The following is a 15,656-nucleotide window of genomic DNA, read 5'->3' as shown; positions in this document are numbered from 1 at the left end:
TCCAAACTCTTCACAATCTCTGTGGGATTTTTCAGGCAAGAATACTGCAGTGGGTTGCCATTTCCTCCTTTATGGGATCTTCCCAACCCAGGGATCGAACTTGCTTCTCCTGTTTCTCCTGAACTGCAGGCAGATTCTTCATCTGCTGAGCCATCAGGGAAGCCCATCCTATAGATAACTGTTATTATATCAAGTATCACAGTATAGTATAATCTTTGGTTTCTTTTTATGTTTCCTCCAATGTCAGGACAAGATCTGTTTCTTTTTTATCTTAATAAACCTAAGACTCATCCCAATTCCAGGCATATTACAGGCATGTAACGTTTATTGAATGAAAGAATGAAAATCAGAGGCAAAAATAAGCAGTCTCTGCTATTCATTTCTGTCCTCACCTACAGATGGGGAATAACTAGACTTTGGTTCTTCTTAACTCACAGGGAAGACTGAAAAGAAGGTCTTGTGTGTGTTTTTTAATTTTTTAATTGGAGAAAAATTGCTTTACAATGTTGTGTTGCCTTCCCTGGTGGCTCAGCAGCAAAGAATCAGCCTGCCAATGCAGGTCTTGCCTTTTGAAAAGGTCCTTCTCTAACTCCCCTCTCTAAATTTACTGCTCTCCACCTCTGTCCCATGTCACTATTTCTTTACCCTGTTTTATTTTCTTCATAGTTTATTTTTTTACTCCACACTGGAACGTTAGCTCTATCAGTCAGGTACCTTATCTTTCTTGTTCCACTTAGAAACTGTTGTGCCTTTTAGAGGGGCTTCCCTGGTAGCTCAGAAGGTAAGAATCTGCCTGCAAGTGTGAGACTTGGGTTCCTCTGTGGGTTGGGAAGATCTCCTGGAGAAGGGAATGGTTACCCACTACTTTTAGAAAGACACCTACAGGTGCTGAATAAATAACTTAAGTAAATAATGAGCTTGTATGTGTGACACTGGGCAGACTCTTGATGCAATAAAAGTAAATGCTCTGCATTTTTATGTGACAAAATTACTATGAAAATATAAGATACTTTATCATCGTTACTCAGACTTCTCCCTTGTTTGTAATGGAAAAAAAGACTTATTTGATGCTAATTTTTATCTTATTTAGTTTTGTAACTATCCTTCCTTTGAAAGGACTATAAACTTTTAAAAATGCAACTCATTTTCTTGAAATTTCTCACTCAGATCCTTTCTCAAGGGATTAAGGAATATCTCCCAAATCACTCTTCTCAAAGTTGGAAGATGATATTTAATATGAAAAAATGTAAGTTTGAACTTCAGGAATTAAACGTATTTTTATTCAGTATGAGGATCTCTCAACTTGACAAAAGTGTAATGTGCACTGTGGTGTGAAGGTAGCACAGGAAATAACACGGAGGTGCTGGTGCTTTTCTGTGTCTTTAAGGTTGATGTTTTGTGAATCCGAATGTGAACTCTCACATAATTTGTAGAATCATAGCTGTGTACTCTGTTCTAAAAGGAGATTTTTAGAATTGGGCCGTTAGTGTGAAAACTTACCATCCTAGTTGTGCGTTGATTTGATGCTACCATCAAGTAGTGCTTGCCCCAGTCACTTCTCATGTTTATTTTCACACCTGACCAACAAGGACGTTGTTGAGAAATATATGAACATGAATATCACAATTATATCCACATAGTTTTATAAGAGTTGATCATCTTCATACTTAGGAAAAGAACCATTGTATCTATTTGTATATAATGTGAACTGCAAACAATGTCTACAGTGGGCAGAAGTGTAGTATTAGTTTTGCTGCATTATTTAATTTTATATAGTAATTTTACAGCAACGTCCAGTGTCTACTCCCTGAAAATAAGAGCCATTACAAAACTTTTAACTCTGGATTTGATTAGGAGGCAACTGTTTAAATTCAACCAGGGAACTTTATCCTATCACACTTTACCTTATCATTCAGCAAAAAACAAAAACAAAAACCAAACTTTTAAGACCAAGATGAGGGTAAAAGGGTTTCCATGGTGGCTCAGACAGTAAAGAATCAGACTGCAATGCAGGAGACCTGGGTTCCATCCCTGGGTCAGGAAGACTCCCTGGAAAAGGGAATGGCTACCCACTCCAGTATTCTTGCCTGGAGAATCCCCATGGACAGAGGAAGGTGGTAGGCTATAGGCCATGAGGTTGCAGAGCTGGACACGACTGAGTGACTAACATTAACACTGAGGGAAAAAAAGGTAGAGCCAGACCTCAACCAGTCACACTTCTTGGAGTCAGCTGCAGTGTCCCCAGATGTGGGCTTCTTTAATGAAAAAGGAAAAAAACTTAGATCAATATTTAATAAGAGAGCCTACAATACATTTCTCACCTTTCATGTCTTAATTTACTTAATTGAGCTATTTGAAGTATGTAACATCAAATGGTCATTAAATTTTTACTATGTCAATGGTGGATATTTACTCATTTCTTGAAAGTCAGGTCTCTATAATGAATAATATTTAAAACATAACCCAGGTACACTTTAACTTACCTTCTCAGATTCTGGCTTATTTTTGAGAGCTGCTAAACTGGGTAGACACCAAACAGGTTAAAATTTTAACACATTACACATTTAAATATTATCACCACTGTTGTTGCACCATGTGGCAGATATTCTTCATACACTAAAAGTGACCTGACCTTCATAGGGGTCTGGCCCTAGTTATCAGGCATTCAGCATATATGCTGTCAGAATTGCAGATAAAATATATTAAGATTCACATTTTAAATTACTATTTTTTTGCCCTTTAGAGAAATAAAGGAAAATTATTTTTGAGCCATACTATGTAACAGAATGTGAGGACAGGTTTAGGTATAGGGATTTAAGTTAGTTGACATTCACATTATTAAATATACATTGGAATTTTGTTTTTACTTTTCATTTCAAAGTTAAAAAAACCTATGAAAATTTATAAAAGTGGCAAAAAGCAATTTCTCTCTAGTTTTTGGTCATCTTTCTTGGATTATCCTGAAAGCCAAGATGCCAAAATTCCTAATATTCAGAAATTGAAATAAATTTATCGATTTAGCAATGAAATTTGTGAACAGGTCAGGAAAAATATTCTTCGTTCTAAATTTTGGAATGAGAAAGGTAAATCAAGATTACCTATTATCCAATGAATACAGAAACTTATTCATTCCAGGCTTACATGTTGGGGGAAAAGTGGGCTCTATGGGGTTATTTGTATTTATTTTTTCAGATAATTTCTGATTTTTATACTAATTTGCTAGTCTGCCTAAAACATTCATATTTGTTCATTTTGTCCCTCTGATATTTTAAGTTTCAATAGTACAAGTCAATTCAGAAACAAAAATTTCATTCTAATTCAAGGTTTTCCTCTAAAACAGTATAAAACTGAGAGCAGTGCATAAATTTGAAAGAACCAAATTTATGGACTAGATTTAAAAATATACAATCTTTTTGTATGATGCTTTAAAAGTCTGTTGTGTATATTTTAAAATTTCTCATTGTTGAATTTACACGTAAAGGGTGGGCTATGAGGAATCAAATGAGATCACTGCTTGGGAGTGTTTCAGCCTCTGTAGAGGAAAACACACATGTGAGGTGATACTGCCACCTTCATCTTTGCTGTCTGCTTCCCATGGGATCCTCTTCAATCTTCTCACTGCCCACAGTGGAGAGCTGCTGTTTCACTCAATATGCCAGGCCCATACTTCATATTTTGCACGTATCTAATTTTCCCTAGTGAATGTTCACATCATTTTCAGACAGAGAAGTTAGAGAAAACTAGACAGCAAGAAAAATAAAGCTGGATCATTTTTTTTTTTAATGTACATTTCTACGCTATGGCTTTTCTCTTATGAATACAACAAAAGATGTTTCCTAATATCGTATAATAACCAACTTGACATGGAATTTTAATATAGTTGGCAAATAAAAATAAAACATTTTCCCTAGTTAGACCAGCAAACATAGGCTTTTGGATTGAAATACAATTCTTCTCCTAAGCCTTAGAAGTAAAGCATATCACTCACGAGCAAGGAAATTGTCTCTAAACTTTACATTGAGAATTCCCATTTTAAACAACCAAAGACTGAGTTAGAAAAGGGTTATGAATCACAAATTAAGTAATTCCCTCCCATAACATCCAAATCACTTCTCCCTTTGACAATCATGGATAAAATTTCAGTAGAGTTAAAAAATATGTTTTCCCTTCAGAATTAGTTCTTAAAAACATTTGGTACAATAATCCTATGGCACTGGGTAAAGTCTGTAGACTATTGATAAGTTCTGATAAAAAGCCTTCCTTTATTTAGGGTCACTACTTGTCATCATTTTTACTGCACTTAGACTCCATTAGAATTTCATACTCTATTCTATAATTCACTCTTTAAATTATGTTTCAGAGAACTATCTTTGTTGGCCATGATAATAAGAGTTAGTCACTATATTACATTCATGGTATTAAGAAATCATTTTAAAGTACTGATTTAAAACATCTAGGTTCTATCAGCTATATTCACTTCATTGTACTGCAGAAAGAAACACGACACTGTAAAGCAATTATATTGCAATAAATAAATAAATAAATAAAACATCTAGGTTCTAGGATATTCATTTCCTTATTCTATCCTCTTAATGAATAGAATCGCCTACAAAAAATGATTAAGATGATCACTGTTGCTTATTACACACTAAAACTAGTAATAAGCCCGAATAAACCAGACTTTATTATAGTTAAATTCAAGAATGATTCATTTCCCTTCTTTCCCTATTACCTGAATCTTCATAGACTTCTTAAAGAATTTTCTTACCATTTGAAAAATAGTGTATTTTGAATGTTAAACACAATATTCAAGTTAATACTTTCAAGACCATAGCAAGCAAAATTTTCTGAGATTACCATTGCCAATATTTCAATTTGATAAAAACAAAAACCTGCTTAATTATTAAAATTCCATTGTTTTCAAATATGAAGAGTTGTTAACACTGCCTTAGCTTAGTTTGGATGTCCATCTTGCCCTTTCCTCCTGCTCCCAATATTTGCTTCTTTTCTACTATAGCTGGTCTTAGGAAACATTTTAAAGGCAGCAAATATACTTTTATCCTAGATAGTTAGGCTCTTATGTAATACATTACACTGAATATCATTTGGTTAACCTCTATAAAGTATTTAAATATATCCTTTACAGTGAGTAACTCTTGCCCAGAGTAGAAAAACAATTCTGTGGTCTTGAGTTTTCATTTTGTATTCCTTTCCAAAATTTCCTCAGACCATGTAGCTTTTGTAATTATCCTTCTAAGAAGCTAGTAATATATTATGTCCACAATAAAATTAAACACACTCTAGCAGAAAAAAAGCACTGAGCCATGTTTTAAATCTTGGCCTGTACACTAAATCATATGCATGATGAAGATAGCTTCTTAGCCAGATATGGCAGCTGAGCTTAAGAGCCAACTCCAGCAAAGTATTGATTGTTCAAACTAGGTGGGGGAATATGTTTTAAAAATATATTCTCATTCCAATAACTATCACTAAAATGACAGATACTTCAAGGATTCAAAGGAAGGCCCTCTTAATATTAACTGCAGTGTCAATTTCCCCCATGGGATTGTCCAAATTACCTTTTGTTTTTTTGTTTCTATTCTGGTGAAGAAACCCTGACCATAACATTTAAATTCTAATACAGGATCTTGAACTGCCCAAGAGCTATCTTTAGTACAATATGGTGTGTTAAAGTTCCCACTACGAGTAAACAGTTACGTCTGCCTTGCCCTTCTCCCCAGTATTGAAACTGGGTAAATTATCATGGCCTAAGGAAAAAAAAGCATTTGATACTGTTTCTGCCATTTTCAAGAGATTGTTAATGAAGAAAAAAGTTTAAATGATGCAGTGTCAAAGCATTTTGAACAGTTTAGGTTACAATTATGATCTTATTATAAAAGTGTAGGCATTTGCTGATTTATTTAAACATTAAACTCGCTATGCAAGCTGTAAATATACTCTGTGGAAATCAGTATGGCTAAAATTATTCCACAAAATATACTCCACAAAGACTGCCAAATTTTCTCTATTTTCTTTATTGTATAAACTTATCTTTGAACACTGCAGTCCTTTAATGACCTGATTATCTCTCTGCTATCCTACAATTCTTCCACTAAGATATAGTGTCATAGCCCAGAATCTTTTCATTAGCTTTCAAGAGTTCTTACAAGCAGATATTACCTTTAAAAATTTCAGATCAATTTCCTTTTACTTTTAATAAAGCATGTGCACTAGACCTTTTAAAATAGTAGTCTGCACCATTTTATTATACACTACCTTTACAAAAGATGAAATAATAGTAAATTTATACAGGGAAATTATTTGAGATGTAAAAAGCTAAGTACTAAACACAACAAAATTTTGCTGAGATATTATTAGTCAGATTTTATGAATATTCAACATAGTAAAATTATTGGTGAATTTACTGTTCATTATTTATTTTATTTACATGACAGAGCAGCAAGACTTTTTGGGGGGGGTTTATGGAAGATTTAAACTGAAATAAGACTAATTAACGGACAATCTGATAACCTTATTGTCAGTTCATTGAATTTATTTTCTCAAAGTCATCAATTGCTAATGTTCATTTAATTTCAGCAGGTCTTTTATTAACTGCAAGTTTTTCTATTATAAACTTACAGAATATTACAAGTTTTCAGCTGTTTCTCATTTATTCATTGAAATTTATGGGCACAAAATATGTTTAAAAAGTGTTTTCCTTGAGTGTTCATAAATAGCTTCTCATGATTGTTCTTAGAATTTTAATTTTATCAAATTAATAAACCAGGATTAAAAAGCCACATCTTTGTTTAATCATTTTCCCTACTCTTTGATTAATTTAGGGAATTGCTGCTATTTGTTTTCAGTCACTAGGAGGAATTCTATTGAATATTTAATAAAAATCTGTTGTAATATCTTTATGGGGGTCACCCAGATGGAACTGTAATAAAAATGGCTATGAGCAAACATGTAACGTCTCTTGTGTTTGTATTGTATGTAGGTACTTTTCTATATCTGTTTTTCAAATTTAGGTCTTTATCTTTGAATCCTTCATGCATGTACTTTGTAAAGTATATTCACAAACTTTACTAGATTCTGATTCAATATAGTTTATGAATTTCATTTTTAGACACAATTGACAATTTACTGAAAATCTTGTCTCCTTGAGGGTGAATTTAGGTACTGAAAATTAGGTATTTAAAACAAACATTATCTCATTTAATCCTTACATGCTGAGGCAATTGTGACCCCCATATTCTATACACGATATTAGAATCTACAAAGTGCTTATAAACAGTAGGTGTGACACTGAGATTCAAATCCCTTTGCTTAAAGTTCCATTCTTTCCCTCATGTCATGCGTTGTCCGTGAGATTTATATTCTCTAGCTGATCTTCTTTAAATTTTCTGATAACCTAACTAGTTAAGAAGAGTCACTAATTGACAACAAGCACCCTGATATTTACTGCTTTTGCTTTGAGATTATAGAAATCATATCTGTAACTCTTAAATTCTTACCATGTTTCACTTTGAATATCATTTATTCTAGAGAATTAACTTCAATCCATTCTGGGCTAGATGAATGAATTGCCTACGACAGCCTAGATTCTCCTTTAGGGTATAATACAAATTAGAAAATCTAATAAACTTAAATGTCTCTTCATTTGGAGAGCAAGGCACCGGTAATAGTTTTAAAATACTTGAGATTAATAGTTGTATTTTTTCTTATTGGGTCATGTTTTGATTATTATTTTAGAAACAATTAATTTCCTACTATAGAAAGGACATGCTTGTCCTAAAATTCTTGCCATCACTCTAGAGTGCTTTACACTCTAAAGTGTAAAGCAAACAGGCTATTTTATACAGTACTTTCGGTGAGTATATATTTTTGCTTATCCTGTAGACTTATAAAGATGAATATATTATTAGTAGTGAATATGCAAAAGCTACTTCCAAACTGGAAAACAGCATCATTTGATGAAAGAGGAAATATATATATTATAGAAATTAATTAAAGAAATAGGTATATTGGAAATTAAGAAAACCCATTTAGTATAAGGAATGTGTGATCGAAACAATTCATTAAAACAATTGAGCTACTTCTAGGACTTAAAATTTTAAGTGTTACAATTATTCTAGATGTAAAAAAATACGAACCTCTCTGTATGTTAGTTGCTCTGTTGTGTCCGACTCTTTGCGACCCCACGGACTGTAGCCTGCAAGGCTCCTCCATCCATGGGATTTTCCAGACAAGAATACTGGAGTGGGTTGCCATTTCCTTCTCCAGGGAATCTTCCCAAACCAGGGATTGAACCCAGATCTCCAACATTGCAGGCAGCTCTTTATCATCTGAAGCACCAGGGAACCAGGTAAGTTAAATGTGATGATCAAATTGGATATGAGAGTTAATTTGATTGTCACACCTATTTTCACAATCAAATAAGTAAGGAAAGATAAAATATATAAAGTGTGCATTTGATCATTAAGGGGACTGAGAAAAAAATTTAACTATATAAAAATCAGTTTATATCAGATATGGAAAGTTTCCACATATTTTAAATTTCCTGCCTCTCAGAAAAAGAACAGCAAATGATAGACAAAGAGTTGCTATTGCAGAATTTTAAAAATTTTCCTTTACCTTTTATCCATATTTAAAAAATCTGGTCTCTCATAAAATGTCATTTCTGAACTTTTTTATAACATGTTAATTTATAACACACTAACATTTTGATAAGTTTTATACAATAATCTTTATTTTACTAAAGGATTCAATAAATTAAAAAAAATACAAAATCCCTAAATATACTTGAAAGTTTAGATTCCCAACAGAATAGCCAAGAAACAATGTATTAGTAGTCTCATGTATATAGAAAGAAATTGACATATAATTTCATACAACTTTCATTTATTTTCCCAAATATATGTTAATTTTGATATGGGCTACTTTTCGTTTTTGAAATGTGTACTTCCTAAACAAATTTTAAACACTTCCTGAACATGTATTATTAATTCACTTCCACTGCCACAGGTTTAGAAGATCCAAATAAAATTCAGAAAACTTTTCAACATTTGATCCTTCTCTATCACATGCATTCTTTGGTAGTTTGAGAAAATATATATTGCTTAATTAAAAAAAAATCTACCAAGTGGCAGGACTTTCTTTATTCACTCCTAGAGCAAAGTTAACCAACAATAGCACTTCGAAAGTAGCTCTGAAAGTCTTAGTACACTGAAACTTGTGAGCACTCAAAATGAAATAAATCTTTTCTCCAGGGCCACATATCTAACCATGCATTGGACAGATGGAGAGCTACATGTTTATTACAAGTAATTCTATATATCCCTACCATGTTATTCCAATTGCTTGAATACGTTATTCCCCAAAAATGCTTAGGGGCTTTATTTCTGTACTTACTAAGGTATCCATAAAGAGGTAACATGGAAAATTTGAGGAGAAACATGCTTACTAGTGTCTGGTGGTGGTATTTGGCTGCTAAGTCATGTCCAACTCTTTTGCAGCCCCCATGGACTGTAGCACGCCAGGGACCTCTGTCCATGGGATTTCCCAGGCAAGAACGTTGGAGTGAGTTGCCATTTCCATCTCCAGGGGACCTTTACAACCCAGGGATTGAACCTGAGTCTCCTGCATCGGCAGGCATATTCTTAGCTGCTGAGCCACTGGGGAAGCCTGCTTAGTAGTATATTTTGCTTTATATGATAGCTATTATTCTGAAATTTTCAGACTACTTAAACTTGTGGAAACAAAAACACAACTTGCTTTAAAATTGTATACTATTTAAAATATTCTAAAACATTTAATTTATAATTTTAATTTATAAATTTGAAATCTTTATGTCCTGGGTAAAGTGGGATAAATTCTCAATTTTTTAGTTCATAGTGCCTTGAGACTCAGCAGTTCTATATTATTCCATTTTCTGAGAAAAAGGATAAAGTTAATACATATATCTTATAATAGTGAAAATTAAAGAAGGAATACAAGTACATTCTGTAAATAGCAGAAGATAAAAATATCAGTTATAATTGTATCATATATTGGGAAATTATTTTGTGAAAATATTTGCACTAATAATACTTGAGAGAGAAAATTCTTATTTATTTCTTTTGTATTTTTAAAAATCCCACAAAAATTTAATTTCAGAAATTTGACATTTGAGTATACTTAAGCTAATGGTAATAAAGTTGATGTTCATAAGAAAATTAATTTTGTAATGCTTTAAACTCTTAACTCTGCATTTCCCAAATATTTCAAGTGGTATAAAAAAGAGGTGTGATAAGCTTAGCTATACTAGTTTTACTGTTTCACCATGGATAAATGATGGCATAATTGACAGTGAAGATAATTTACTCAGTTCAAAATTAGAATCAGGTTATACATAGTATAACCTCAATTGAATGTTATAACTTCCTATTCAGAAAAATAGGGATTTTGCACCTGCATTTTAAATCTCATGACTAATTTTGTGCTTTTAGATATAACACTGCTCAAAATTTAAAAATTATTAGAAGTTCCTCTCATCCATGATTTCTTCATATCAGGGTAAAAAGTGATATAGATATGAGCAAAAGATAAAATCATCAAAGTGTGTGTGAATCTGTAAATAGTTGCTGTAATGAAGATAAGGAGGGTGGTATTATCAGCATAATGTAATTTTTTTTTTCAGTACCATTACATTCTATGTGCCACTTCATTGGTAATTTAGTGTGTATCTTTGTTTATCACTATAGGAGACCTATTAACGTAGTATTAATTTGTAAATAATACCGAAGAGATGGCAAACTCATACTATACAAACGTGTAACAAAGATAACCTTACACTCACTAACCTCTGCACGCCTGAGCAATGTTCAGGTCTCTGGCTGGCTCTGGTCTTTTGATTTGGTTACTTTGATTGGTCGCTGTTTGAAAGACCATTTCTCCAGTGCTTTGCCTTTTTACACTATCTTTCCCCGCTCCCCCTACTTTTTTTTTTTTTTTCCCTGAGCTAGGGATTTAGAATTGCTGAGTTGATTCACAGTGAAGAAATCCACATGAAAACTAATGCCTGTGGTGCACTGTGCTTAGTTGCTCAGTCGGGTCAGCCTCTGATCCCATGGACTGTAGCCAGCTAGGCTCCTCTGTCCATGGGGATTCTCCAGGCAAGAATATTGGAGTGGGTTGCCATGCCCTTCTCCAGGGCATCTTTCCAACCCAGGGATTGAACCCAGGTCTCCTGCATTGCAGGCAGATTCTTTACTGTCTGAAACTAATGCCTAACGGATTTGAAGTTTGTACAGGGACTGCTTTTAAGCATACTGATGAGTAGACCCATCAGTATCTAGAATTTTTTTAAGAATGTTTAAAAAAACCACATCATTATAATAATCTATAAAACCTTCAAATATTTTTGATATCTAGAGAAAACTATTGTATAATAAATAGCAAAAGTTGATGTGTAAAGTAAGAACAATTAAGATGCCAATTAAAAGAAACAATGCGTATAATTTTTTACGCTATTCAATCAAATTATAGTTCCTAAATGGAACAGAGTACAAAGAAAATTTCTTTAGAAGTCCTAAGAAAGGTTTTAAAATTTCACTAAAAGAATCTTTTGTTCAGAAATATCTGCATTAGTGATTAAGGCTTTGAAATTATAAGCATATTCTTAAGACAATGAACAACTAAGTAATATTTAGTTACCTGTAGAATATATAAAAATCAGTTTCATCAACTTGAAGGAAAAAAAATACAAATGAATTTTGTAAAGGTCTCTGGATTAAGCCTTTGCAGTGCATATAGAAATAACATTTCCTAGAATTCATGAAGTCAAACCTTACAGGAAGTTCAGCCTCAAAAGTTTTCCCTCTACTGGCAAAGTAATGAGAAAATATAATTGAAAATAGTGAATTAAGTATTTGGCTTTCTGAATAAATTTTTATAAAACAAGTAGTTTAAATGCAAATAGTGCTGATAATTGTCTCTATCCTCCTTCTAACCTGCCTGTGTTTAAACATTACCCCTTCCCACAGAAACACCATAATCCTCATGTTAGGCAGAAATGTTAAAGATTTCTAAGAGTTGTCTTTCTTAAGAATTTATTAGGGACCCCAAAAAATATATCCTGTACATAACTGAATGGAAAAAGTTCCTACTTTTTACTGTAAGATATTTTGGAAATATGATGGTTAGCCTTTGACTTACTTGATTCAAAGCAGTTCATTTTTTAAAAAAACATGTTAATTTGTATCCTACCAATATTTTTTTTTTAAATTACAATTTGATTCTTACCTATGCTTTACTCCCTAAAAGTAATAATTTATTTTACAATTTCTGCATGGATTGGTCTCACTACAAGTCTATATGGGCTTCCTCTAATCAGAGCCTCTTTTAGCATTTATCTCTAAAACAGCATAAAATATCCAAATACCATAAAATAATCCAATTTATCCAAGATGGTTTGGTAAATACACTGAAATATTTTAATATATTACTGTATACACTATAGACTTGATTTATATTAATATTTAGAAAAAATATACCAATAAAAAGCATGAAAATTTTGAGAAGTCATCATTTTGAAATTAGGTTACAATAATTCCTTCAAAGGAAAAAAGTGGTATCATTACCCATAATCTTAAATATTGACAAGAGACAGTATTCCTGTTATTGACCAAAAGCTATAAAATTGGATAAGCCAATGAATAACGCTCTTAGCATATGTTCAAGTTTTTGTAAGCCAGGTCTCCCCAAACATTGTACTAATAAACTGGCAAAGTCAAAGACTTAATTATAATTTGAATGCTCTTCACAGTTCGGTAGAATTGGAATACTCAATTGATTCCTTAACTAAAAGCTTTTTTAGCATCTCTGCTCAAGCAGAATGACAACTTTAAAAAAAATATATATATATACACACACACACATGCACCTCAGTATTTGTTCTAGTATATCTATCCTTTACAAAGCAGTGCTTCTAAAACAGGGAGTCTACATTATTTGATAAGAGGAACAGTTGACCATACCCTAAAAATTTTCAAATATGTATTATTATAAAGTCACAATTCAAGGGAAATGTATGTAGTCTACATAACAATTTTAATCATAATGTATAAGTCACATTAAAGAAAACTGAGGCACTGTGGCTCAGAGGAGTCCAACTTTTCTTCATTACTACACATAAAGAAGTTATCTGTATCTAATAACCTTTTGATTATCAACCATTTGAACATATGATTTCACTTATGTTTTGCTCTTTTATTTGATTCTGAGTTAAAGCGATGCAAATTGGTCTTTTATTGTTTTGGGCAGTGGCCAAACTGATGTAATTTTGCTGATGGGGCAGGGAAAAGAAGTGTTGTTTCTCATAAAAATTCTTTAGTCATTTCATAGAGGTAAACATACTTAAATGCTAAATATCTGACCTTTGCAAATAAATGCAGACCTACCTTGATTTCCATAATAAGCCTCTATTAATTTCCATGAGACAATGTTTTCACAAAATATAAGGCAAAAACATATTACTTAACAGAACTCATAATTTAAATAATTAAAACTAATTTGTGTTTAAAGCTATTTGCAGATTTATTAGAGAAACAAATACAAATATGCATTTCTACAGAACTTTTTTTTTCCAAAATGAGCTTGAAACTTGTTCCACAGTTTTTACTTGTTTATATATCTATGGTAACCCAAGTATTGGCTTCTGTACCACTTGTAATGAGACAATTGCCCTTCCATCGCAATTATAAAAAACTATTTAAAAAAAAATTCGGCACATACACGTTAAATATTTTTCCTTAAAAAAATAATCTAATCAAAATATTGAATACTTTAGATTTAAACAATATTTTATTTACAAATCTGATTTGATTACTTTATTACACAAGGTAATGCTTTAATTTTCAAGAACAGTTTTTTTTAAATATAGACCAGTGGAATGACATCCTATCTAGTAATATGTACTACACTCCAATTTTTTTTTTTTTCAAAATTAACATGACAAGTTTTCTAATAGTTTCGTTTTGGGGGAAAATGTTATTTAATTGGGGCACATATCTGATGAAACAAAAAATAACATGCAGAATTCCAAAAATAATCTCTTAAAGTAATATGATACTTACCCTTTATGTAATAAGACATCTATGAACAACAGTGCATAACAATATTATGTATTCACGTTTATGAGAAACCAAGCAGGAGGCAAAATGAGTTCATCTTGTTTTCTAATCATGTGCAACTTCATATGGCTGTCTGCATCGTTTAAATAAAGTGTTTACATTAAATTTATAAGACTGCATTGCACTTAAAATTATTATGGATAGCCATGCTTGCCCTGTTTTTAATGAATGATGAATTTTTCCTACTAACATAGTTACTGTCTTAAATTGTATCTGTGATGTAAAGAGTATTGAATTATATTTTCATCTCCTTTCAATTGCTGCCTTGGAAAGCAAGAATTCACTTCTTGGAGAAGACTTACAGTAAGTAAAATTTACTTAAGGACTCAGTGAGGAATCAGCACGTGAATCAAGAATGTAATATAAGAATGGACTAAAAGGAATGTGATTATCATCAGTACCTTTGTTGAAATCTATTACCACCACTAAAATTTCCAAGGAAAGATAGGGCCTGTAACATAGGGATTCCATTCATTTTTAAATTACTAAAATCTACCAATTTAATGCTTTCATACTGTTTATTTTTTCCAATAGAAAAATAAATCTCATACATTAGAAGTGGTACACAAAAAACTGGGATAAAATTTATCAGATTCTTGATAGCACCATTTACACATTCTTAAAGTAAACATTAATATGCACTTTCTTAGAAAGCGATATAAATATATAATACAGGACTTGCTAACCTCTGTTAACCATCTGAATACGATGGAATAATCTATCTCTACTGTGCAGGTAGGCTTGTGCATGGTGGTGCGGCAATATCATTTTAAAAGTTTGTTACAGATGTGATGGGAAGCTGGAAGGAGTCGAATAAGCAGAAAAAAGAGCTTAGATCTATTGTAAGCAATGAGTCGAAATGAGTCGTTACAGGTTAGAATTTATCTTTGTTTCTGATCATTCAATGAGAAAATGACTTCCACAGAAATAGATACATTTAACTGTTTCGGGAGTGGGGTGGGTGAAGTGAAGTAGGATTGGAAGTCCTACAGGTAAGAGCAATAACTGGAAGTGCAGACGAAATTGGTCTTCAGTGCAAAGAGGAAGGCAGCCGTTTAAAAAGTCTAGGTGCAATGTTGTGGTGCTGAAAGAAAAGCTCCCAGTGATAAAGGAAAAGAAAAAAAACTGCAATGCAACTTCAAGCAGTAATTTTGTGGTGCTGAAAGGACAGCTCCCAGTGTTGAGGAAAAGATCTTGGATCTAGAATGAGGTGTCCAATCTGTATGATAAACAGCACACTGTGTCTCAGAGCGCCCATTCAATCTCAGTAAGTAAATGAAATATTGATTGAAAGTGACCCTGAAACAGAATGCATTAAAAAGACATAGAAAGCTGCAGAACTGAGGTAATTCGTATTCAGCATGTTCACCAGCCTCCCTATAGCAAAACAAGTCTATAAATAGTTGCATTTCATAAGATGTTTGGCCCTTGTATCATCAGTTTTCTCCATTTTTGGATCAGTATAGCTGAACAGCCATTGTT

General features: G+C 32.5%; 1 protein-coding gene and 1 long non-coding RNA gene across 4 annotated transcripts in view; both read right to left on the bottom strand.

The window, feature by feature from the left end:
- Positions 1–1,258: 1,258 nt before the first annotated feature.
- Positions 1,259–8,089, bottom strand: LOC120875416. Its single transcript, XR_005723955.1, has 2 exons — positions 2,203–8,089; positions 1,259–1,455 (listed from the first exon to the last, which is right to left on the bottom strand). It is a non-coding gene; the product is annotated as an uncharacterized LOC120875416 (long non-coding RNA).
- A 5,464-nt stretch (positions 8,090–13,553) lies between these two features.
- NOVA1 (NOVA alternative splicing regulator 1) overlaps positions 13,554–15,656 on the bottom strand; it is a 176,662-nt gene continuing 174,559 nt past the window's right edge. For all 3 annotated transcript variants that reach the window (XM_040257188.1, XM_040257189.1, XM_040257190.1), the window contains one exon: positions 13,554–15,656. This exon is cut by the window's right edge and continues 3,726 nt beyond it. The gene's annotated coding sequence lies outside the window, so the exon portion shown is untranslated.

Source organism: Oryx dammah, unplaced genomic scaffold, assembly GCF_014754425.2.
Source record: "Oryx dammah isolate SB20612 unplaced genomic scaffold, SCBI_Odam_1.1 HiC_scaffold_16, whole genome shotgun sequence".
Lineage (NCBI taxonomy): Eukaryota > Metazoa > Chordata > Mammalia > Artiodactyla > Bovidae > Oryx > Oryx dammah.
Note: the sequence above shows the minus strand (reverse complement) of the source record. Positions and strands in the feature narration are given on the sequence as shown.